A 25151-nucleotide genomic window follows, 5' to 3' on the forward strand; every position below is an offset into this window, starting at 1 on the left:
GTGTAGCCCATAGAACCCCAAAAGCAATGGGACGAGTTCTGGTCACATACTCCCTCAAAATGACATCCTGGCCTTCTTCTGGAACTCCCTCCCCTCTCAGACTCTCAAGGTTTCCTCCAGCGTGTCGGTTCCCACAGAGCAGACCTTTGGTCTGAGACCTGACAGTCCAGAAGCCACGCATGCTGCCGCGTGACGGCGGTGTCGCGGCTTGGGACAAGAGGAGGCCCCACGGTGCGGGCTGGGGCGCCAGGCACCGCGGCGGGCGCTGAGGGTGGGGGTGACCCCCACCCCGGGCCGCCGACTCGCTCCCAGAAAGGGGACAGAACAAGAGGCAAAACAAAAAAAAAAAAAAGAAGAAGCCTACGGCACCCGGTATTCCCAGGCGGTCTCCCATCCAAGTACTAACCAGGCCCGACCCTGCTTAGCTTCCGAGACCAGACGAGATCGGGCGCGTTCAGGGTGGTGTGGCCCTAGACGGCGGAGGGCGCCCCTGCCCCGCTCAAGAAGCCGAGCCTCTCTGCGCTTCCCCGCCGCCTCCTCCCCCCGCCCCAGGCCCCGCGCCGGCGCTGACCCGCACCGGGCCGGGCCTGTTGAGTTCACCGGCCGGGTCCGGCGGGCTCCGAGGGACGGGGGTGACAGCGGGGCGGGGCGGGGCGGGGCGGGCAGGGAGCGGCGGGCCGGGGTGGGGGGCTGTCTCTCTATACACACACACACACACACACACACACACACACTCACACTCACACAAGATGCGCCTCCACGGCTGGACTCGCCAAGGTGGAGACCTTCCAGCCCCCTTCCTCTCCTCGCCTGGCCCACCCCCAGCTCGTGGCCGCCGCCGCCGATTGCGCACGCGCGGGTCGCCTGCCCTTTGACCCCAGGCAGGGGCCGCCCTCCCCGACAACCCCTTTCAGCTGCACCCCCCACCCTGTGGGTGGGCTGCCGCCTATTCCCCCGGGCCCGGGCTGGGGCACAGCGCATGGGGGAGGGGAGCGAGTGTATGGGGCGTCTCTCTCTCTCTCTAGGGATGTGTCCCATGGGTGGGGTGGCGTGGTTTGTGGGGCGCTGAAGAAATCAGTCCCCTCCATCTCCTACCTCTGGAAAACGCCCAAGCCCTTGGAGAACTGCCGGCAACGCGACCGTGGGGGCCGGGACCCTCCTCTGTGTCCTCCTGTGGCCCAGTCCAAGGGGCCTGGGCCTGGCCGGGGCTGCATTGGACCCCGACCACCCTGGCGTGTGGACTCGCTAAAAATCGGCGATTAGATATTGGATTCCAGCTTCATTGAGGTCATTTCACTAATGAGTGCACCGGAAAGAGTTTCCTAATCCATCTGTGAGGGTGGCAACTGAAAGAGAATTTTAAAGCTGACAGAATAGGCGAGGAAAGGCATAGGAGATTTCCACACCCAGTAAGGAAGCCTTTCCCGAAATGGAAGAAAGAAACGAGCAAACAGAGACACCGGTAGCCCACCAGGATCAGAGTCTGCCCCCGAGAGAAAGTACCCTGACCAGGTTCACCCGTGGGTGGGTGGCGAGCTAGCGGCATTCAGAAGAGCGAGGCCCGCAGTCTGTGCAGGAGACACCTGCACTCGGGTGTGTGCGGCGGCACGATTCACAAGCAGCTCCAGATGTTAAGCCAAGGAGAAGCCAGGGAGTTCCCAACGCCCCAGGTGTCCTCAGCCCACGACTGGCTGCTGGGGGAATGCGAAGCCCGGCTCCTTGTCTCAGAGCGGGAAACCAGGAGGTGTGACGTACACCCCGGGGTTCCCAGGAGGATCAGGCTGAAGCTGGGACTTCCCCTGAAAGTGTCTCCTCGCATGGCCACCCCCTTCCCCTTCCTGCTCCTCTACTCCTGGTGCCCCTCCATCCAAGGGCCAGACCTTAAAGAGTCACCCGCAAGAGAATCCTGGTCCCAAAGGAGCCTTCTGGGGGACCCGTGCTGAGAGAGGTTGTGGGCATGGCCTGCTGGGGCTCTGCCCCACCCAGGGCTGAGAGATGCAACCTCCCAGCTCTGGGTCCCTGCAGGGGAAGCGTTGGCAAGCACAGGGCCAGTCCTCCAAAGGCCCAGGTGCAGGGAGCCCAGGCCAAGCAGCCTGTGGAAGAAGCCACCCCGGGAACACGACTGCAGGCCACGGCCCTTCCCACCTCCTCCTCCTCCTCCTCCTGCTCCTCCACCCCCCCGAACTCCCACCCCCCCCAGACATGGCGCAGGGCTCAGAGACACCTCAGACACTTGCTACCCAAAGTGCAAAGGGCATCAGTTGCTCCTCCAAACCCCCCCCCCTGCCCAGCAGACCACGTTGTCCAGCCAGCCCCCGGGCCTCCCTGGGGTGCCCAGCACAAAAGTGCAGACAACCACCGGACCCTCAATCTCAGTTTTCGGATGTTTTTGCCACTCTAAGGACCCGCAGGCCAGCTGGGCCTTCTGGCAGGACAGAGAGCCCCGGAATCCGACGTGGAGAGCTGGGTGTACGTCCCCACGAGGAGGCGGTCCCCACCTCCGCGGCTCTCCCCTTGCGGGGGGGAAAAGCAGCCACGGGGCCTCAGAGAAGACACCAGGCTGGGCTCCCGCCCCACAGTGGGGGCACGTCCCCCGCAGGCCACTTAGCGACGGCCAACGGCCGGCGGACGGTTGGGTGGCGCGAGACGCTGCGGCCGCCCTGCTACCGGGTTCCTGGGAGGGCGTCCTGGAACCAGCGTCCACACCAAGCCCTTGGAAGGCCCAGGCGACGGAGGAGCCCCGTCAGGCAGGGGCCGAGGACGGTGACGGCCCGGGCGGGGAGGAGCGTGTCAGGCAGGGGCAGAGGACGGTGACAGGTGACAGGCCGGGCGGGAAGGAGTCAGTCAGGCAGGGGCCGAGGAGGAGACGGGCTGGGTAAGGGTTAGGGTTAGAGTCAGGGCACAAGTCACAATCGCAAAGACCTGGAAGCGACCCGAGTGCCCATCGACCCACGAGTGCGTAAATGAAATGTGGCGCGTGGACACCACGGAGTGCTATTCAGCTAGGAGGAGCAGCGGTGAGAGGGCACCTCTCGTGGTTCTCCTGGCCAGAGCTGGAACCCGTTCCAGTAAGCCAGGTAGCCCAAGAATGGACACACGAGCACCACGTGCTCGCGCTCACCAGCAAATGGGTACGAACCGATGGACACCTAAGTGGACACAGAGGAATCACCTTCATCGGGTGGGTGTCGGGCGGGTGGGGGGAGGGGATGGGCATACACCTCCATTAGGAACGGGGTGGGTGCGCACCGACTGGGGGATGGGCGCACTTGAGGCTCTGACCCGAGGGGGGAGGCTGGGAGAGGGCAACGTACCCGACCTTAACATTGGTACCCCCACAATACGCTGGAACAACATCAGAGGTTAATGAATAAGAACACAGGGGGGAGGGGGGCACGGGCAACACATGTCACCTTAATACTTGGACTCCCATCATCTGCTTGAAAAGAGAGAGAAAAGAAAATGCAATCATAGAGATAAGAGACACTTTTTAAAAATAATGAATCCGAAGAGAAAAGTAAAAGGAGGCCTGTGGAGCAGGTCTGGGTGTGACTCCGGATCCCCCAACATCAGGTGCCACCACCAAAGATTCCTACGTGTAGCCCATAGAACCCCAAAAGCAACGGGACGAGTTCTGGTCACATACTCCCTCAAAATGACATCCTGGCCTTCTTCTGGAACTCCCTCCCCTCTCAGACTCTCAAGGTTTCCTCCAGCGTGTCGGTTCCCACAGAGCAGACCTTTGGTCTGAGACCTGACAGTCCAGAAGCCACGCATGCTGCCGCGTGACGGCGGTGTCGCGGCTTGGGACAAGAGGAGGCCCCACGGTGCGGGCTGGGGCGCCAGGCACCGCGGCGGGCGCTGAGGGTGGGGGTGACCCCCACCCCGGGCCGCCGACTCGCTCCCAGAAAGGGGACAGAACAAGAGGCAAAACAAAAAAAAAAAAAAGAAGAAGCCTACGGCACCCGGTATTCCCAGGTATTCCCAGGCGGTCTCCCATCCAAGTACTAACCAGGCCCGACCCTGCTTAGCTTCCGAGATCGGGCGCGTTCAGGGTGGTGTGGCCCTAGACGGCGGAGGGCGCCCCTGCCCCGCTCAAGAAGCCGAGCCTCTTGCTCGAGGTCGGGAGTTCGAAACCAGCCTGAGCAAGAGCGAGACCCCGTCTCTACTATAAATAGAAAGAAACTAATTGGCCAACTAATATATATAGAAAAAATTAGCCGGGCATGGTGGCTCATGCCTGTAGTCCCAGCTACTTGGGAGGCTGAGACAGAAGGATTGCTTGAGCCCAGGAGTTTGAGGTTGCTGTGAGCTAGGCTGATGCCATGGCACTCACTCTAGCCTAGGCAACAAAGCAAGACTCTGTCTCAAAAAAAAAAAAAAAAAAAAAAAAAAAGAAGACGAGCCTCTCTGCGCTTCCCCGCCGCCTCCTCCCCCCGCCCCAGGCCCCGCGCCGGCGCTGACCCGCACCGGGCCGGGCCTGTTGAGTTCACCGGCCGGGTCCGGCGGGCTCCGAGGGACGGGGGTGACAGGCGGGGCGGGGCGGGCAGGGAGCGGCGGGCCGGGGTGGGGGGCTGTCTCTCTATACACACACACACACACACACACACACACACACACTCACACTCACACTCACTCACTCACACTCACACAAGATGCGCCTCCACGGCTGGACTCGCCAAGGTGGAGACCTTCCAGCACCCTTCCTCTCCTCGCCTGGCCCACCCCCAGCTCGTGGCCGCCGCTGCTGCCGCCGCCGCCGCCGCCGCCGCCGCCGCCGCCGCCGCCGATTGCGCACGCGCGGGTCGCCCGCCCTTTGACCCCAGGCAGGGTCCGCCATCCCCGACAACCCCTTTCAGCTGCGCCCCCCACCCTGTGGTTGGGCTGCCGCCTATTCCCCCGGGCCCGGGCTGGGGCACAGCAGCGCATGGGGGAGGGGAGCGAGTGTATGGGGCGTCTCTCTCTCTCTCTAGGGATGTGTCCCATGGGTGGGGTGGCGTGGTTTGTGGGGCGCTGAAGAAATCAGTCCCCTCCATCTCCTACCTCTGGAAAACGCCCAAGCCCTTGGAGAACTGCCGGCAACGCGACCGTGGGGGCCGGGAACCTCCTCTGGGTCCTCCTGTGGCCCAGTCCAAGGGGCCTGGGCCTGGCCGGGGCTGCATTAGACCCCGACCACCCTGGCGTGTGGACTCGCTAAAAATCGGCGATTAGATATTGGATTCCAGCTTCATTGAGGTCATTTCACTAATGAGTGCACCGGAAAGAGTTTCCTAATCCATCTGTGAGGGTGGCAACTGAAAGAGAATTTTAAAGCTGACAGAATAGGCGAGGAAAGGCATAGGAGATTTCCACACCCAGTAAGGAAGCCTTTCCCGAAATGGAAGAAAGAAACGAGCAAACAGAAACACCGGTAGCCCGCCAGGATCAGAGTCTGCCCCCGAGAGAAAGTACCCTGACCAGGTTCACCCGTGGGTGGGTGGCGAGCTAGCGGCATTCAGAAGAGCGAGGCCCGCAGTCTGTGCAGAAGACACCTGCACTCGGGTGTGTGTGGCGGCACGATTCACAAGCAGCTCCAGATGTTAAGCCAAGGAGAAGCCAGGGAGTTCCCAACGCCCCAGGTGTCCTCAGCCCACGACTGGCTGCTGGGGGAATGCGAAGCCCGGCTCCTTGTCTCAGAGCCCTTGTCTCAGAGCGGGACAACCAGGAGGTGTGACGTACACCCCGGGGTTCCCAGGAGGATCAGGCTGAAGCTGGGACTTGGCCTGAAAGTGTCCCCTCGCATGGCCACCCCCTTCCCCTTCCTGCTCCTCTACTCCTGGTGCCCCTCCATCCAGGGGCCAGACCTTAAAGAGTCACCCGCAAGAGAATCCTGGTCCCAAAGGAGCCTACTGGGGGACCCATGCTGAGAGAGGTTGTGGGCATGGCCCGCTGGGGCTCTGCCCGACCCAGGGCTGAGAGATGCAACCTCCCAGCTCTGGGTCCCTGCAGGGGAAGCGTTGGCAAGCACAGGGCCAGTCCTCCAAAGGCCCAGGTGCAGGGAGCCCAGGCCAAGCAGCCTGTGGAAGAAGCCACCCCGGGAACACGACTGCAGGCCACGGCCCTTCCCACCTCCTCCTCCTCCTCCTCCTGCTCCTCCACACCCCCCGACCTCCCACCCCCCCACCCCACCCCCCGACATGGCGCAGGGCTCAGAGACACCTCAGACACTTGCTACCCAAAGTGCAAAGGGCATCAGTTGCTCCTCCAAACCCCCCCCCCTGCCCAGCAGACCGCGTTGTCCAGCCAGCCCCCGGGCCTCCCTGGGGTGCCCAGCACAAAAGTGCAGACAACCACCGGACCCTCAATCTCAGTTTTCGGATGTTTTTGCCACTCTAAGGACCCGCAGGCCAGCTGGGCCTTCTGGCAGGACAGAGAGCCCCGGAATCCGACGTGGAGAGCTGGGTGTACGTCCCCACGAGGAGGCGGTCCCCACCTCCGCGGCTCTCCCCTTGCGGGGGGGAAAAGCAGCCACGGGGCCTCAGAGAAGACACCAGGCTGGGCGCCCGCCCCACAGTGGGGGCACGTCCCCCGCAGGCCACTTAGCGCCGGCCGCCGGCCGGCGGACGGTTGGGTGGCGCGAGACGCTGCGGCCGCCCTGCTACCGGGTTCCTGGGAGGGCGTCCTGGAACCAGCGTCCACACCAAGCCCTTGGAAGGCCCAGGCGACGGAGGAGCCCCGTCAGGCAGTGGCCGAGGACGGTGACGGCCCGGGCGGGGAGGAGCGTGTCAGGCAGGGGCAGAGGACGGTGACAAGTGACAGGCCGGGCGGGAAGGAGTCAGTCAGGCAGGGGCCGAGGAGGAGACGGGCTGGGTAAGGGTTAGGGTTAGAGTCAGGGCACAAGTCACAATCGCAAAGACCTGGAAGCGACCCGAGTGCCCATCGACCCACGAGTGCGTAAATGAAATGTGGCGCGTGGACACCATGGAGTGCTATTCAGCTAGGAGGAGCAGCGGTGAGAGGGCACCTCTCGTGGTTCTCCTGGCCAGAGCTGGAACCCGTTCCAGTAAGCCAGGTAGCCCAAGAATGGACACACGAGCACCACGTGCTCGCGCTCACCAGCAAATGGGTACGAACCGATGGACACCTAAGTGGACACAGAGGAATCACCTTCATCGGGTGGGTGTCGGGCGGGTGGGGGGAGGGGATGGGCATACACCTCCATTAGGAACGGGGTGTGTGCGCACCGACTGGGGGATGGGCGCACTTGAGGCTCTGACCCGAGGGGGGAGGCTGGGAGAGGGCAACGTACCCGACCTTAACATTGGTACCCCCACAATACGCTGGAACAACATCAGAGGTTAATGAATAAGAACACAGGGGGGAGGGGGGCACGGGCAACACATGTCACCTTAATACTTGGACTCCCATCATCTGCTTGAAAAGAGAGAGAAAAGAAAATGCAATCATAGAGATAAGAGACACTTTTTAAACATAATGAATCCGAAGAGAAAAGTAAAAGGAGGCCTGTGGAGCAGGTCTGGGTGTGACTCCGGATCCCCCAACATCAGGTGCCACCACCAAAGATTCCTACGTGTAGCCCATAGAACCCCAAAAGCAACGGGACGAGTTCTGGTCACATACTCCCTCAAAATGACATCCTGGCCTTCTTCTGGAACTCCCTCCCCTCTCAGACTCTCAAGGTTTCCTCCAGCGTGTCGGTTCCCACAGAGCAGACCTTTGGTCTGAGACCTGACAGTCCAGAAGCCACGCATGCTGCCGCGTGACGGCGGTGTCGCGGCTTGGGACAAGAGGAGGCCCCACGGTGCGGGCTGGGGCGCCAGGCACCGCGGCGGGCGCTGAGGGTGGGGGTGACCCCCACCCCGGGCCGCCGACTCGCTCCCAGAAAGGGGACAGAACAAGAGGCAAAACAAAAAAAAAAAAAAGAAGAAGCCTACGGCACCCGGTATTCCCAGGCGGTCTCCCATCCAAGTACTAACCAGGCCCGACCCTGCTTAGCTTCCGAGACCAGACGAGATCGGGCGCGTTCAGGGTGGTGTGGCCCTAGACGGCGGAGGGCGCCCCTGCCCCGCTCAAGAAGCCGAGCCTCTCTGCGCTTCCCCGCCGCCTCCTCCCCCCGCCCCAGGCCCCGCGCCGGCGCTGACCCGCACCGGGCCGGGCCTGTTGAGTTCACCGGCCGGGTCCGGCGGGCTCCAAGGGACGGGGGTGACAGGCGGGGCGGGGCGGGCAGGGAGCGGCGGGCCGGGGTGGGGGGCTGTCTCTCTATATACACACACACACACACACACACTCACACTCACACTCACTCACTCACACTCACACAAGATGCGCCTCCACGGCTGGACTCGCCAAGGTGGAGACCTTCCAGCCCCCTTCCTCTCCTCGCCTGGCCCACCCCCAGCTCGTGGCCGCCGCCGCCGCCGCCGCCGCCGCCGCCGCCGCCGCCGCCGCCGATTGCGCACGCGCGGGTCGCCCGCCCTTTGACCCCAGGCAGGGGCCACCATCCCCACAACCCCTTTCAGCTGCGCCCCCCACCCTGTGGGTGGGCTGCCGCCTATTCCCCCGGGCCCGGGCTGGGGCACAGCGCATGGGGGAGGGGAGCGAGTGTATGGGGCGTCTCTCTCTCTCTCTAGGGATGTGTCCCATGGGTGGGGTGGCGTGGTTTGTGGGGCGCTGAAGAAATCAGTCCCCTCCATCTCCTACCTCTGGAAAACGCCCAAGCCCTTGGAGAACTGCCGGCAACGCGACCGTGGGGGCCGGGACCCTCCTCTGTGTCCTCCTGTGGCCCAGTCCAAGGGGCCTGGGCCTGGCCGGGGCTGCATTGGACCCCGACCACCCTGGCGTGTGGACTCGCTAAAAATCGGCGATTAGATATTGGATTCCAGCTTCATTGAGGTCATTTCACTAATGAGTGCACCGGAAAGAGTTTCCTAATCCATCTGTGAGGGTGGCAACTGAAAGAGAATTTTAAAGCTGACAGAATAGGCGAGGAAAGGCATAGGAGATTTCCACACCCAGTAAGGAAGCCTTTCCCGAAATGGAAGAAAGAAACGAGCAAACAGAAACACCGGTAGCCCGCCAGGATGAGAGTCTGCCCCCGAGAGAAAGTACCCTGACCAGGTTCACCCGTGGGTGGGTGGCGAGCTAGCGGCATTCAGAAGAGCGAGGCCCGCAGTCTGTGCAGAAGACACCTGCACTCGGGTGTGTGTGGCGGCACGATTCACAAGCAGCTCCAGATGTTAAGCCAAGGAGAAGCCAGGGAGTTCCCAACGCCCCAGGTGTCCTCAGCCCACGACTGGCTGCTGGGGGAATGCGAAGCCCGGCTCCTTGTCTCAGAGCCCTTGTCTCAGAGCGGGACAACCAGGAGGTGTGACGTACACCCCGGGGTTCCCAGGAGGATCAGGCTGAAGCTGGGACTTGGCCTGAAAGTGTCCCCTCGCATGGCCACCCCCTTCCCCTTCCTGCTCCTCTACTCCTGGTGCCCCTCCATCCAGGGGCCAGACCTTAAAGAGTCACCCGCAAGAGAATCCTGGTCCCAAAGGAGCCTTCTGGGGGACCCGTGCTGAGAGAGGTTGTGGGCATGGCCCGCTGGGGCTCTGCCCGACCCAGGGCTGAGAGATGCAACCTCCCAGCTCTGGGTCCCTGCAGGGGAAGCGTTGGCAAGCACAGGGCCAGTCCTCCAAAGGCCCAGGTGCAGGGAGCCCAGGCCAAGCAGCCTGTGGAAGAAGCCACCCCGGGAACACGACTGCAGGCCACGGCCCTTCCCACCTCCTCCTCCTCCTCCTCCTGCTCCTCCACACCCCCCCGACCTCCCACCCCCCCACCCCACCCCCCGACATGGCGCAGGGCTCAGAGACACCTCAGACACTTGCTACCCAAAGTGCAAAGGGCATCAGTTGCTCCTCCAAACCACCCCCCTGCCCAGCAGACCGCGTTGTCCAGCCAGCCCCCGGGCCTCCCTGGGGTGCCCAGCACAAAAGTGCAGACAACCACCGGACCCTCAATCTCAGTTTTCGGATGTTTTTGCCACTCTAAGGACCCGCAGGCCAGCTGGGCCTTCTGGCAGGACAGAGAGCCCCGGAATCCGACGTGGAGAGCTGGGTGTACGTCCCCACGAGGAGGCGGTCCCCACCTCCGCGGCTCTCCCCTTGCGGGGGGGAAAAGCAGCCACGGGGCCTCAGAGAAGACACCAGGCTGGGCGCCCGCCCCACAGTGGGGGCACGTCCCCCGCAGGCCACTTAGCGCCGGCCACCGGCCGGCGGACGGTTGGGTGGCGCGAGACGCTGCGGCCGCCCTGCTACCGGGTCCCTGGGAGGGCGTCCTGGAACCAGCGTCCACACCAAGCCCTTGGAAGGCCCAGGCGACGGAGGAGCCCCGTCAGGCAGGGGCCGAGGACGGTGACGGCCCGGGCGGGGAGGAGCGTGTCAGGCAGGGGCAGAGGACGGTGACAGGTGACAGGCCGGGCGGGAAGGAGTCAGTCAGGCAGGGACTGAGGAGGAGACGGGCTGGGTAAGGGTTAGGGTTAGAGTCAGGGCACAAGTCACAATCGCAAAGACCTGGAAGCGACCCGAGTGCCCATCGACCCACGAGTGCGTAAATGAAATGTGGCGCGTGGACACCACGGAGTGCTATTCAGCTAGGAGGAGCAGCGGTGAGAGGGCACCTCTCGTGGTTCTCCTGGCCAGAGCTGGAACCCGTTCCAGTAAGCCAGGTAGCCCAAGAATGGACACACGAGCACCACGTGCTCGCGCTCACCAGCAAATGGGTACGAACCGATGGACACCTAAGTGGACACAGAGGAATCACCTTCATCGGGTGGGTGTCGGGCGGGTGGGGGGAGGGGATGGGCATACACCTCCATTAGGAACGGGTGTGTGCGCACCGACTGGGGGATGGGCGCACTTGAGGCTCTGACCCGAGGGGGGAGGCTGGGAGAGGGCAACGTACCCGACCTTAACATTGGTACCCCCACAATACGCTGGAACAACATCAGAGGTTAATGAATAAGAACACAGGGGGGAGGGGGGCACGGGCAACACATGTCACCTTAATACTTGGACTCCCATCATCTGCTTGAAAAGAGAGAGAAAAGAAAATGCAATCATAGAGATAAGAGACACTTTTTAAACATAATGAATCCGAAGAGAAAAGTAAAAGGAGGCCTGTGGAGCAGGTCTGGGTGTGACTCCGGATCCCCCAACATCAGGTGCCACCACCAAAGATTCCTACGTGTAGCCCATAGAACCCCAAAAGCAATGGGACGAGTTCTGGTCACATACTCCCTCAAAATGACATCCTGGCCTTCTTCTGGAACTCCCTCCCCTCTCAGACTCTCAAGGTTTCCTCCAGCGTGTCGGTTCCCACAGAGCAGACCTTTGGTCTGAGACCTGACAGTCCAGAAGCCACGCATGCTGCCGCGTGACGGCGGTGTCGCGGCTTGGGACAAGAGGAGGCCCCACGGTGCGGGCTGGGGCGCCAGGCACCGCGGCGGGCGCTGAGGGTGGGGGTGACCCCCACCCCGGGCCGCCGACTCGCTCCCAGAAAGGGGACAGAACAAGAGGCAAAACAAAAAAAAAAAAAAGAAGAAGCCTACGGCACCCGGTATTCCCAGGCGGTCTCCCATCCAAGTACTAACCAGGCCCGACCCTGCTTAGCTTCCGAGACCAGACGAGATCGGGCGCGTTCAGGGTGGTGTGGCCCTAGACGGCGGAGGGCGCCCCTGCCCCGCTCAAGAAGCCGAGCCTCTCTGCGCTTCCCCGCCGCCTCCTCCCCCCGCCCAAGGCCCCGCGCCGGCGCTGACCCGCACCGGGCCGGGCCTGTTGAGTTCACCGGCCGGGTCCGGCGGGCTCCGAGGGACGGGGGTGACAGCGGGGCGGGGCGGGGCGGGGCGGGCAGGGAGCGGCGGGCCGGGGTGGGGGGCTGTCTCTCTATACACACACACACACACACACACACACACACACTCACACTCACACAAGATGCGCCTCCACGGCTGGACTCGCCAAGGTGGAGACCTTCCAGCCCCCTTCCTCTCCTCGCCTGGCCCACCCCCAGCTCGTGGCCGCCGCCGCCGCCGCCGCCGCCGCCGCCGCCGCCGCCGCCGATTGCGCACGCGCGGGTCGCCCGCCCTTTGACCCCTGGCAGGGCCCGCCATCCCCACAACCCCTTTCAGCTGCGCCCCCCACCCTGTGGGTGGGCTGCCGCCTATTCCCCCGGGCCGGGCTGGGGCACAGCGCATGGGGGAGGGGAGCGAGTGTATGGGGCGTCTCTCTCTCTCTCTAGGGATGTGTCCCATGGGTGGGGTGGCGTGGTTTGTGGGGCGCTGAAGAAATCAGTCCCCTCCATCTCCTACCTCTGGAAAACGCCCAAGCCCTTGGAGAACTGCCGGCAACGCGACCGTGGGGGCCGGGAACCTCCTCTGGGTCCTCCTGTGGCCCAGTCCAAGGGGCCTGGGCCTGGCCGGGGCTGCATTAGACCCCGACCACCCTGGCGTGTGGACTCGCTAAAAATCGGCGATTAGATATTGGATTCCAGCTTCATTGAGGTCATTTCACTAATGAGTGCACCGGAAAGAGTTTCCTAATCCATCTGTGAGGGTGGCAACTGAAAGAGAATTTTAAAGCTGACAGAATAGGCGAGGAAAGGCATAGGAGATTTCCACACCCAGTAAGGAAGCCTTTCCCGAAATGGAAGAAAGAAACGAGCAAACAGAAACACCGGTAGCCCGCCAGGATGAGAGTCTGCCCCCGAGAGAAAGTACCCTGACCAGGTTCACCCGTGGGTGGGTGGCGAGCTAGCGGCATTCAGAAGAGCGAGGCCCGCAGTCTGTGCAGAAGACACCTGCACTCGGGTGTGTGTGGCGGCACGATTCACAAGCAGCTCCAGATGTTAAGCCAAGGAGAAGCCAGGGAGTTCCCAACGCCCCAGGTGTCCTCAGCCCACGACTGGCTGCTGGGGGAATGCGAAGCCCGGCTCCTTGTCTCAGAGCCCTTGTCTCAGAGCGGGACAACCAGGAGGTGTGACGTACACCCCGGGGTTCCCAGGAGGATCAGGCTGAAGCTGGGACTTGGCCTGAAAGTGTCCCCTCGCATGGCCACCCCCTTCCCCTTCCTGCTCCTCTACTCCTGGTGCCCCTCCATCCAGGGGCCAGACCTTAAAGAGTCACCCGCAAGAGAATCCTGGTCCCAAAGGAGCCTTCTGGGGGACCCGTGCTGAGAGAGGTTGTGGGCATGGCCCGCTGGGGCTCTGCCCGACCCAGGGCTGAGAGATGCAACCTCCCAGCTCTGGGTCCCTGCAGGGGAAGCGTTGGCAAGCACAGGGCCAGTCCTCCAAAGGCCCAGGTGCAGGGAGCCCAGGCCAAGCAGCCTGTGGAAGAAGCCACCCCGGGAACACGACTGCAGGCCACGGCCCTTCCCACCTCCTCCTCCTCCTCCTCCTGCTCCTCCACACCCCCCCGACCTCCCACCCCCCCACCCCACCCCCCGACATGGCGCAGGGCTCAGAGACACCTCAGACACTTGCTACCCAAAGTGCAAAGGGCATCAGTTGCTCCTCCAAACCACCCCCCTGCCCAGCAGACCGCGTTGTCCAGCCAGCCCCCGGGCCTCCCTGGGGTGCCCAGCACAAAAGTGCAGACAACCACCGGACCCTCAATCTCAGTTTTCGGATGTTTTTGCCACTCTAAGGACCCGCAGGCCAGCTGGGCCTTCTGGCAGGACAGAGAGCCCCGGAATCCGACGTGGAGAGCTGGGTGTACGTCCCCACGAGGAGGCGGTCCCCACCTCCGCGGCTCTCCCCTTGCGGGGGGGAAAAGCAGCCACGGGGCCTCAGAGAAGACACCAGGCTGGGCGCCCGCCCCACAGTGGGGGCACGTCCCCCGCAGGCCACTTAGCGCCGGCCACCGGCCGGCGGACGGTTGGGTGGCGCGAGACGCTGCGGCCGCCCTGCTACCGGGTCCCTGGGAGGGCGTCCTGGAACCAGCGTCCACACCAAGCCCTTGGAAGGCCCAGGCGACGGAGGAGCCCCGTCAGGCAGGGGCCGAGGACGGTGACGGCCCGGGCGGGGAGGAGCGTGTCAGGCAGGGGCAGAGGACGGTGACAGGTGACAGGCCGGGCGGGAAGGAGTCAGTCAGGCAGGGACTGAGGAGGAGACGGGCTGGGTAAGGGTTAGGGTTAGAGTCAGGGCACAAGTCACAATCGCAAAGACCTGGAAGCGACCCGAGTGCCCATCGACCCACGAGTGCGTAAATGAAATGTGGCGCGTGGACACCACGGAGTGCTATTCAGCTAGGAGGAGCAGCGGTGAGAGGGCACCTCTCGTGGTTCTCCTGGCCAGAGCTGGAACCCGTTCCAGTAAGCCAGGTAGCCCAAGAATGGACACACGAGCACCACGTGCTCGCGCTCACCAGCAAATGGGTACGAACCGATGGACACCTAAGTGGACACAGAGGAATCACCTTCATCGGGTGGGTGTCGGGCGGGTGGGGGGAGGGGATGGGCATACACCTCCATTAGGAACGGGTGTGTGCGCACCGACTGGGGGATGGGCGCACTTGAGGCTCTGACCCGAGGGGGGAGGCTGGGAGAGGGCAACGTACCCGACCTTAACATTGGTACCCCCACAATACGCTGGAACAACATCAGAGGTTAATGAATAAGAACACAGGGGGGAGGGGGGCACGGGCAACACATGTCACCTTAATACTTGGACTCCCATCATCTGCTTGAAAAGAGAGAGAAAAGAAAATGCAATCATAGAGATAAGAGACACTTTTTAAACATAATGAATCCGAAGAGAAAAGTAAAAGGAGGCCTGTGGAGCAGGTCTGGGTGTGACTCCGGATCCCCCAACATCAGGTGCCACCACCAAAGATTCCTACGTGTAGCCCATAGAACCCCAAAAGCAATGGGACGAGTTCTGGTCACATACTCCCTCAAAATGACATCCTGGCCTTCTTCTGGAACTCCCTCCCCTCTCAGACTCTCAAGGTTTCCTCCAGCGTGTCGGTTCCCACAGAGCAGACCTTTGGTCTGAGACCTGACAGTCCAGAAGCCACGCATGCTGCCGCGTGACGGCGGTGTCGCGGCTTGGGACAAGAGGAGGCCCCACGGTGCGGGCTGGGGCGCCAGGCACCGCGGCGGGCGCTGAGGGTGGGGGTGACCCCCACCCCGGGCCGCCGACTCGCTCCCAGAAAGGGGACAGAACAAGAGGCAAAACAAAAAAAAAAAAAAGAAGAAGCCTACGGCACCCGGTATTCCCAGGCGGTCTCCCATCCAAGTACTAACCAGGCCCGACCCTGCTTAGCTTCCGAGACCAGACGAGATCGGGCGCGTTCAGGGTGGTGTGGCCCTAGACGGCGGAGGGCGCCCCTGCCCCGCTCAAGAAGCCGAGCCTCTCTGCGCTTCCCCGCCGCCTCCTCCCCCCGCCCAAGGCCCCGCGCCGGCGCTGACCCGCACCGGGCCGGGCCTGTTGAGTTCACCGGCCGGGTCCGGCGGGCTCCGAGGGACGGGGGTGACAGCGGGGCGGGGCGGGGCGGGGCGGGCAGGGAGCGGCGGGCCGGGGTGGGGGGCTGTCTCTCTATACACACACACACACACACACACACACACACACTCACACTCACACAAGATGCGCCTCCACGGCTGGACTCGCCAAGGTGGAGACCTTCCAGCCCCCTTCCTCTCCTCGCCTGGCCCACCCCCAGCTCGTGGCCGCCGCCGCCGCCGCCGCCGCCGCCGCCGCCGCCGCCGCCGATTGCGCACGCGCGGGTCGCCCGCCCTTTGACCCCTGGCAGGGCCCGCCATCCCCACAACCCCTTTCAGCTGCGCCCCCCACCCTGTGGGTGGGCTGCCGCCTATTCCCCCGGGCCGGGCTGGGGCACAGCGCATGGGGGAGGGGAGCGAGTGTATGGGGCGTCTCTCTCTCTCTCTAGGGATGTGTCCCATGGGTGGGGTGGCGTGGTTTGTGGGGCGCTGAAGAAATCAGTCCCCTCCATCTCCTACCTCTGGAAAACGCCCAAGCCCTTGGAGAACTGCCGGCAACGCGACCGTGGGGGCCGGGAACCTCCTCTGGGTCCTCCTGTGGCCCAGTCCAAGGGGCCTGGGCCTGGCCGGGGCTGCATTAGACCCCGACCACCCTGGCGTGTGGACTCGCTAAAAATCGGCGATTAGATATTGGATTCCAGCTTCATTGAGGTCATTTCACTAATGAGTGCACCGGAAAGAGTTTCCTAATCCATCTGTGAGGGTGGCAACTGAAAGAGAATTTTAAAGCTGACAGAATAGGCGAGGAAAGGCATAGGAGATTTCCACACCCAGTAAGGAAGCCTTTCCCGAAATGGAAGAAAGAAACGAGCAAACAGAAACACCGGTAGCCCGCCAGGATGAGAGTCTGCCCCCGAGAGAAAGTACCCTGACCAGGTTCACCCGTGGGTGGGTGGCGAGCTAGCGGCATTCAGAAGAGCGAGGCCCGCAGTCTGTGCAGAAGACACCTGCACTCGGGTGTGTGTGGCGGCACGATTCACAAGCAGCTCCAGATGTTAAGCCAAGGAGAAGCCAGGGAGTTCCCAACGCCCCAGGTGTCCTCAGCCCACGACTGGCTGCTGGGGGAATGCGAAGCCCGGCTCCTTGTCTCAGAGCCCTTGTCTCAGAGCGGGACAACCAGGAGGTGTGACGTACACCCCGGGGTTCCCAGGAGGATCAGGCTGAAGCTGGGACTTGGCCTGAAAGTGTCCCCTCGCATGGCCACCCCCTTCCCCTTCCTGCTCCTCTACTCCTGGTGCCCCTCCATCCAGGGGCCAGACCTTAAAGAGTCACCCGCAAGAGAATCCTGGTCCCAAAGGAGCCTTCTGGGGGACCCGTGCTGAGAGAGGTTGTGGGCATGGCCCGCTGGGGCTCTGCCCGACCCAGGGCTGAGAGATGCAACCTCCCAGCTCTGGGTCCCTGCAGGGGAAGCGTTGGCAAGCACAGGGCCAGTCCTCCAAAGGCCCAGGTGCAGGGAGCCCAGGCCAAGCAGCCTGTGGAAGAAGCCACCCCGGGAACACGACTGCAGGCCACGGCCCTTCCCACCTCCTCCTCCTCCTCCTCCTGCTCCTCCACACCCCCCGACCTCCCACCCCCCCACCCCACCCCCCGACATGGCGCAGGGCTCAGAGACACCTCAGACACTTGCTACCCAAAGTGCAAAGGGCATCAGTTGCTCCTCCAAACCCCCCCCCCTGCCCAGCAGACCGCGTTGTCCAGCCAGCCCCCGGGCCTCCCTGGGGTGCCCAGCACAAAAGTGCAGACAACCACCGGACCCTCAATCTCAGTTTTCGGATGTTTTTGCCACTCTAAGGACCCGCAGGCCAGCTGGGCCTTCTGGCAGGACAGAGAGCCCCGGAATCCGACGTGGAGAGCTGGGTGTACGTCCCCACGAGGAGGCGGTCCCCACCTCCGCGGCTCTCCCCTTGCGGGGGGGAAAAGCAGCCACGGGGCCTCAGAGAAGACACCAGGTTGGGCGCCCGCCCCACAGTGGGGGCACGTCCCCCGCAGGCCACTTAGCGCCGGCCGCCGGCCGGCGGACGGTTGGGTGGCGCGAGACGCTGCGGCCGCCCTGCTACCGGGTTCCTGGGAGGGCGTCCTGGAACCAGCGTCCACACCAAGCCCTTGGAAGGCCCAGGCGACGGAGGAGCCCCGTCAGGCAGGGGCCGAGGACGGTGACGGCCCGGGCGGGGAGGAGCGTGTCAGGCAGGGGCAGAGGACGGTGACAGGTGACAGGCCGGGCGGGAAGGAGTCAGTCAGGCAGGGGCCGAGGAGGAGACGGGCTGGGTAAGGGTTAGGGTTAGAGTCAGGGCACAAGTCACAATCGCAAAGACCTGGAAGCGACCCGAGTGCCCATCGACCCACGAGTGCGTAAATGAAATGTGGCGCGTGGACACCACGGAGTGCTATTCAGCTAGGAGGAGCAGCGGTGAGAGGGCACCTCTCGTGGTTCTCCTGGCCAGAGCTGGAACCCGTTCCAGTAAGCCAGGTAGCCCAAGAATGGACACACGAGCACCACGTGCTCGCGCTCACCAGCAAATGGGTACGAACCGATGGACACCTAAGTGGACACAGAGGAATCACCTTCATCGGGTGGGTGTCGGGCGGGTGGGGGGAGGGGATGGGCATACACCTCCATTAGGAACGGGGTGGGTGCGCACCGACTGGGGGATGGGCGCACTTGAGGCTCTGACCCGAGGGGGGAGGCTGGGAGAGGGCAACGTACCCGACCTTAACATTGGTACCCCCACAATACGCTGGAACAACATCAGAGGTAAATGAATAAGAACACAGGGGGGAGGGGGGCACGGGCAACACATGTCACCTTAATACTTGGACTCCCATCATCTGCTTGAAAAGAGAGAGAAAAGAAAATGCAATCATAGAGATAAGAGACACTTTTTAAACATAATGAATCCGAAGAGAAAAGTAAAAGGAGGCCTGTGGAGCAGGTCTGGGTGTGACTCCGGATCCCCCAACATCAGGTGCCACCACCAAAGATTCCTACGTGTAGCCCATAGAACCCCAAAAGCAACGGGACGAGTTCTGGTCACATACTCCCTCAAAATGACATCCTGGCCTTCTTCTGGAACTCCCTCCCCTCTCAGACTCTCAAGGTTTCCTCCAGCGTGTCGGTTCCCACAGAGCAGACCTTTGGTCTGAGACCTGACAGTCCAGAAGCCACGCATGCTGCCGCGTGACGGCGGTGTCGCGGCTTGGGACAAGAGGAGGCCCCACGGTGCGGGCTGGGGCGCCAGGCACCGCGGCGGGCGCTGAGGGTGGGGGTGACCCCCACCCCGGGCCGCCGACTCGCTCCCAGAAAGGGGACAGAACAAGAGGCAAAACAAAAAAAAAAAAAAGAAGAAGCCTACGGCACCCGGTATTCCCAGGCGGTCTCCCATCCAAGTACTAACCAGGCCCGACCCTGCTTAGCTTCCGAGACCAGACGAGATCGGGCGCGTTCAGGGTGGTGTGGCCCTAGACGGCGGAGGGCGCCCCTGCCCCGCTCAAGAAGCCGAGCCTCTCTGCGCTTCCCCGCCGCCTCCTCCCCCCGCCCCAGGCCCCGCGCCGGCGCTGACCCGCACCGGGCCGGGCCTGTTGAGTTCACCGGCCAGGTCCGGCGGGCTCCGAGGGACGGGGGTGACAGGCGGGGCGGGGCGGGCAGGGAGCGGCGGGCCGGGGTGGGGGGCTGTCTCTCTATACACACACACACACACACACACACACACACTCACACTCACTCACTCACACTCACACAAGATGCGCCTCCACGGCTGGACTCGCCAAGGTGGAGACCTTCCAGCCCCCTTCCTCTCCTCGCCTGGCCCACCCCCAGCTCGTGGCCGCCGCCGCCGCCGCCGCCGCCGCCGCCGCCGCCGCCGATTGCGCACGCGCGGGTCGCCCGCCCTTTGACCCCAGGCAGGGGCCGCCATCCCCACAACCCCTTTCAGCTGCGCCCCCCACCCTGTGGGTGGGCTGCCGCCTATTCCCCCGGGCCCGGGCTGGGGCACAGCGCATGGGGGAGGGGAGCGAGTGTATGGGGCGTCTCTCTCTCTCTCTAGGGATGTGTCCCATGGGTGGGGTGGCGTGGTTTGTGGGGCGCTGAAGAAATCAGTCCCCTCCATCTCCTACCTCTGGAAAACGCCCAAGCCCTTGGAGAACTGCCGGCAACGCGACCGTGGGGGCCGGGACCCTCCTCTGGGTCCTCCTGTGGCCCAGTCCAAGGGGCCTGGGCCTGGCCGGGGCTGCATTGGACCCCGACCACCCTGGCGTGTGGACTCGCTAAAAATCGGCGATTAGATATTGGATTCCAGCTTCATTGAGGTCATTTCACTAATGAGTGCACCGGAAAGAGTTTCCTAATCCATCTGTGAGGGTGGCAACTGAAAGAGAATTTTAAAGCTGACAGAATAGGCGAGGAAAGGCATAGGAGATTTCCACACCCAGTAAGGAAGCCTTTCCCGAAATGGAAGAAAGAAACGAGCAAACAGAAACACCGGTAGCCCGCCAGGATCAGAGTCTGCCCCCGAGAGAAAGTACCCTGACCAGGTTCACCCGTGGGTGGGTGGCGAGCTAGCGGCATTCAGAAGAGCGAGGCCCGCAGTCTGTGCAGAAGACACCTGCACTCGGGTGTGTGTGGCGGCACGATTCACAAGCAGCTCCAGATGTTAAGCCAAGGAGAAGCCAGGGAGTTCCCAACGCCCCAGGTGTCCTCAGCCCACGACTGGCTGCTGGGGGAATGCGAAGCCCGGCTCCTTGTCTCAGAGCCCTTGTCTCAGAGCGGGACAACCAGGAGGTGTGACGTACACCCCGGGGTTCCCAGGAGGATCAGGCTGAAGCTGGGACTTGGCCTGAAAGTGTCCCCTCGCATGGCCACCCCCTTCCCCTTCCTGCTCCTCTACTCCTGGTGCCCCTCCATCCAGGGGCCAGACCTTAAAGAGTCACCCGCAAGAGAATCCTGGTCCCAAAGGAGCCTTCTGGGGGACCCGTGCTGAGAGAGGTTGTGGGCATGGCCCGCTGGGGCTCTGCCCGACCCAGGGCTGAGAGATGCAACCTCCCAGCTCTGGGTCCCTGCAGGGGAAGCGTTGGCAAGCACAGGGCCAGTCCTCCAAAGGCCCAGGTGCAGGGAGCCCAGGCCAAGCAGCCTGTGGAAGAAGCCACCCCGGGAACACGACTGCAGGCCACGGCCCTTCCCACCTCCTCCTCCTCCTCCTCCTGCTCCTCCACCCCCCCCCCGACCTCCCACCCCCCCACCCCACCCCCCGACATGGCGCAGGGCTCAGAGACACCTCAGACACTTGCTACCCAAAGTGCAAAGGGCATCAGTTGCTCCTCCAAACCCCCCCCCTGCCCAGCAGACCGCGTTGTCCAGCCAGCCCCCGGGCCTCCCTGGGGTGCCCAGCACAAAAGTGCAGACAACCACCGGACCCTCAATCTCAGTTTTCGGATGTTTTTGCCACTCTAAGGACCCGCAGGCCAGCTGGGCCTTCTGGCAGGACAGAGAGCCCCGGAATCCGACGTGGAGAGCTGGGTGTACGTCCCCACGAGGAGGCGGTCCCCACCTCCGCGGCTCTCCCCTTGCGGGGGGGAAAAGCAGCCACGGTGCCTCAGAGAAGACACCAGGCTGGGCGCCCGCCCCACAGTGGGGGCACGTCCCCCGCAGGCCACTTAGCGCCGGCCGCCGGCCGGCGGACGGTTGGGTGGCGCGAGACGCTGCGGCCGCCCTGCTACCGGGTTCCTGGGAGGGCGTCCTGGAACCAGCGTCCACACCAAGCCCTTGGAAGGCCCAGGCGACGGAGGAGCCCCGTCAGGCAGGGGCCGAGGACGGTGACGGCCCGGGCGGGGAGGAGCGTGTCAGGCAGGGGCAGAGGACGGTGACAGGTGACAGGCCGGGCGGGAAGGAGTCAGTCAGGCAGGGGCCGAGGAGGAAACGGGCTGGGTAAGGGTTAGGGTTAGAGTCAGGGCACAAGTCACAATCGCAAAGACCTGGAAGCGACCCGAGTGCCCATCGACCCACGAGTGCGTAAATGAAATGTGGCGCGTGGACACCACGGAGTGCTATTCAGCTAGGAGGAGCAGCGGTGAGAGGGCACCTCTCGTGGTTCTCCTGGCCAGAGCTGGAACCCGTTCCAGTAAGCCAGGTAGCCCAAGAATGGACACACGAGCACCACGTGCTCGCGCTCACCAGCAAATGGGTACGAACCGATGGACACCTAAGTGGACACAGAGGAATCACCTTCATCGGGTGGGTGTCGGGCGGGTGGGGGGAGGGGATGGGCATACACCTCCATTAGGAACGGGGTGGGTGCGCACCGACTGGGGGATGGGCGCACTTGAGGCTCTGACCCGAGGGGGGAGGCTGGGAGAGGGCAACGTACCCGACCTTAACATTGGTACCCCCACAATACGCTGGAACAACATCAGAGGTAAATGAATAAGAACACAGGGGGGAGGGGGGCACGGGCAACACATGTCACCTTAATACTTGGACTCCCATCATCTGCTTGAAAAGAGAGAGAAAAGAAAATGCAATCATAGAGATAAGAGACACTTTTTAAACATAATGAATCCGAAGAGAAAAGTAAAAGGAGGCCTGTGGAGCAGGTCTGGGTGTGACTCCGGATCCCCCAACATCAGGTGCCACCACCAAAGATTCCTACGTGTAGCCCATAGAACCCCAAAAGCAACGGGACGAGTTCTGGTCACATACTCCCTCAAAATGACATCCTGGCCTTCTTCTGGAACTCCCTCCCCTCTCAGACTCTCAAGGTTTCCTCCAGCGTGTCGGTTCCCACAGAGCAGACCTTTGGTCTGAGACCTGACAGTCCAGAAGCCACGCATGCTGCCGCGTGACGGCGGTGTCGCGGCTTGGGACAAGAGGAGGCCCCACGGTGCGGGCTGGGGCGCCAGGCACCGCGGCGGGCGCTGAGGGTGGGGGTGACCCCCACCCCGGGCCGCCGACTCGCTCCCAGAAAGGGGACAGAACAAGAGGCAAAACAAAAAAAAAAAAAAGAAGAAGCCTACGGCACCCGGTATTCCCAGGCGGTCTCCCATCCAAGTACTAACCAGGCCCGACCCTGCTTAGCTTCCGAGACCAGACGAGATCGGGCGCGTTCAGGGTGGTGTGGCCCTAGACGGCGGAGGGCGCCCCTGCCCCGCTCAAGAAGCCGAGCCTCTCTGCGCTTCCCCGCCGCCTCCTCCCCCCGCCCCAGGCCCCGCGCCGGCGCTGACCCGCACCGGGCCGGGCCTGTTGAGTTCACCGGCCGGGTCCGGCGGGCTCCGAGGGACGGGGGTGACAGGCGGGGCGGGGCGGGCAGGGAGCGGCGGGCCGGGGTGGGGGGCTGTCTCTCTATATACACACACACACACACACACACTCACACTCACACTCACTCACTCACACTCACACAAGATGCGCCTCCACGGCTGGACTCGCCAAGGTGGAGACCTTCCAGCCCCCTTCCTCTCCTCGCCTGGCCCACCCCCAGCTCGTGGCCGCCGCCGCCGCCGCCGCCGCCGCCGCCGCCGCCGCCGCCGATTGCGCACGCGCGGGTCGCCCGCCCTTTGACCCCAGGCAGGGGCCGCCATCCCCACAACCCCTTTCAGCTGCGCCCCCCACCCTGTGGGTGGGCTGCCGCCTATTCCCCCGGGCCCGGGCTGGGGCACAGCGCATGGGGGAGGGGAGCGAGTGTATGGGGCGTCTCTCTCTCTCTCTAGGGATGTGTCCCATGGGTGGGGTGGCGTGGTTTGTGGGGCGCTGAAGAAATCAGTCCCCTCCATCTCCTACCTCTGGAAAACGCCCAAGCCCTTGGAGAACTGCCGGCAACGCGACCGTGGGGGCCGGGACCCTCCTCTGGGTCCTCCTGTGGCCCAGTCCAAGGGGCCTGGGCCTGGCCGGGGCTGCATTGGACCCCGACCACCCTGGCGTGTGGACTCGCTAAAAATCGGCGATTAGATATTGGATTCCAGCTTCATTGAGGTCATTTCACTAATGAGTGCACCGGAAAGAGTTTCCTAATCCATCTGTGAGGGTGGCAACTGAAAGAGAATTTTAAAGCTGACAGAATAGGCGAGGAAAGGCATAGGAGATTTCCACACCCAGTAAGGAAGCCTTTCCCGAAATGGAAGAAAGAAACGAGCAAACAGAAACACCGGTAGCCCGCCAGGATCAGAGTCTGCCCCCGAGAGAAAGTACCCTGACCAGGTTCACCCGTGGGTGGGTGGCGAGCTAGCGGCATTCAGAAGAGCGAGGCCCGCAGTCTGTGCAGAAGACACCTGCACTCGGGTGTGTGTGGCGGCACGATTCACAAGCAGCTCCAGATGTTAAGCCAAGGAGAAGCCAGGGAGTTCCCAACGCCCCAGGTGTCCTCAGCCCACGACTGGCTGCTGGGGGAATGCGAAGCCCGGCTCCTTGTCTCAGAGCCCTTGTCTCAGAGCGGGACAACCAGGAGGTGTGACGTACACCCCGGGGTTCCCAGGAGGATCAGGCTGAAGCTGGGACTTGGCCTGAAAGTGTCCCCTCGCATGGCCACCCCCTTCCCCTTCCTGCTCCTCTACTCCTGGTGCCCCTCCATCCAGGGGCCAGACCTTAAAGAGTCACCCGCAAGAGAATCCTGGTCCCAAAGGAGCCTTCTGGGGGACCCGTGCTGAGAGAGGTTGTGGGCATGGCCCGCTGGGGCTCTGCCCGACCCAGGGCTGAGAGATGCAACCTCCCAGCTCTGGGTCCCTGCAGGGGAAGCGTTGGCAAGCACAGGGCCAGTCCTCCAAAGGCCCAGGTGCAGGGAGCCCAGGCCAAGCAGCCTGTGGAAGAAGCCACCCCGGGAACACGACTGCAGGCCACGGCCCTTCCCACCTCCTCCTCCTCCTCCTCCTGCTCCTCCACCCCCCCCCGACCTCCCACCCCCCCACCCCACCCCCCGACATGGCGCAGGGCTCAGAGACACCTCAGACACTTGCTACCCAAAGTGCAAAGGGCATCAGTTGCTCCTCCAAACCCCCCCCCTGCCCAGCAGACCGCGTTGTCCAGCCAGCCCCCGGGCCTCCCTGGGGTGCCCAGCACAAAAGTGCAGACAACCACCGGACCCTCAATCTCAGTTTTCGGATGTTTTTGCCACTCTAAGGACCCGCAGGCCAGCTGGGCCTTCTGGCAGGACAGAGAGCCCCGGAATCCGACGTGGAGAGCTGGGTGTACGTCCCCACGAGGAGGCGGTCCCCACCTCCGCGGCTCTCCCCTTGCGGGGGGGAAAAGCAGCCACGGGGCCTCAGAGAAGACACCAGGCTGGGCGCCCGCCCCACAGTGGGGGCACGTCCCCCGCAGGCCACTTAGCGCCGGCCGCCGGCCGGCGGACGGTTGGGTGGCGCGAGACGCTGCGGCCGCCCTGCTACCGGGTTCCTGGGAGGGCGTCCTGGAACCAGCGTCCACACCAAGCCCTTGGAAGGCCCAGGCGACGGAGGAGCCCCGTCAGGCAGGGGCCGAGGACGGTGACGGCCCGGGCGGGGAGGAGCGTGTCAGGCAGGGGCAGAGGACGGTGACAGGTGACAGGCCGGGCGGGAAGGAGTCAGTCAGGCAGGGGCCGAGGAGGAGACGGGCTGGGTAAGGGTTAGGGTTAGAGTCAGGGCACAAGTCACAATCGC

The 25151-nt window shown here is 63.5% G+C and overlaps 6 non-coding genes and 1 pseudogene across 6 annotated transcripts; all 7 read right to left on the reverse strand.

Annotated features, from left to right (window-relative positions):
* Window positions 1–357: 357 nt before the first annotated feature.
* LOC142867723 (5S ribosomal RNA) lies at window positions 358–476 on the reverse strand. Its single transcript, XR_012917080.1, has one exon. It is a non-coding gene; the product is annotated as a 5S ribosomal RNA (ribosomal RNA).
* A 3477-nt stretch (window positions 477–3953) lies between these two features.
* LOC142867707 (uncharacterized) lies at window positions 3954–4072 on the reverse strand (annotated as a pseudogene).
* A 3855-nt stretch (window positions 4073–7927) lies between these two features.
* On the reverse strand, window positions 7928–8046 carry LOC142867734 (5S ribosomal RNA). Its single transcript, XR_012917091.1, has one exon. It is a non-coding gene; the product is annotated as a 5S ribosomal RNA (ribosomal RNA).
* Window positions 8047–11583: 3537 nt separating this feature from the next.
* Window positions 11584–11702, reverse strand: LOC142867745 (5S ribosomal RNA). The gene has a single exon (XR_012917102.1). It is a non-coding gene; the product is annotated as a 5S ribosomal RNA (ribosomal RNA).
* A 3530-nt stretch (window positions 11703–15232) lies between these two features.
* Window positions 15233–15351, reverse strand: LOC142867641 (5S ribosomal RNA). The gene has a single exon (XR_012916995.1). It is a non-coding gene; the product is annotated as a 5S ribosomal RNA (ribosomal RNA).
* A 3531-nt stretch (window positions 15352–18882) lies between these two features.
* On the reverse strand, window positions 18883–19001 carry LOC142867652 (5S ribosomal RNA). The gene has a single exon (XR_012917007.1). It is a non-coding gene; the product is annotated as a 5S ribosomal RNA (ribosomal RNA).
* A 3533-nt stretch (window positions 19002–22534) lies between these two features.
* On the reverse strand, window positions 22535–22653 carry LOC142867663 (5S ribosomal RNA). Its single transcript, XR_012917018.1, has one exon. It is a non-coding gene; the product is annotated as a 5S ribosomal RNA (ribosomal RNA).
* Between the last annotated feature and the right edge of the window lie 2498 nt (window positions 22654–25151).

This window comes from Microcebus murinus, unplaced genomic scaffold, assembly GCF_040939455.1.
Source record: "Microcebus murinus isolate Inina unplaced genomic scaffold, M.murinus_Inina_mat1.0 scaf019_hap2_Mmur4.0, whole genome shotgun sequence".
In the NCBI taxonomy this organism is placed as follows: Eukaryota; Metazoa; Chordata; class Mammalia; order Primates; family Cheirogaleidae; genus Microcebus; species Microcebus murinus.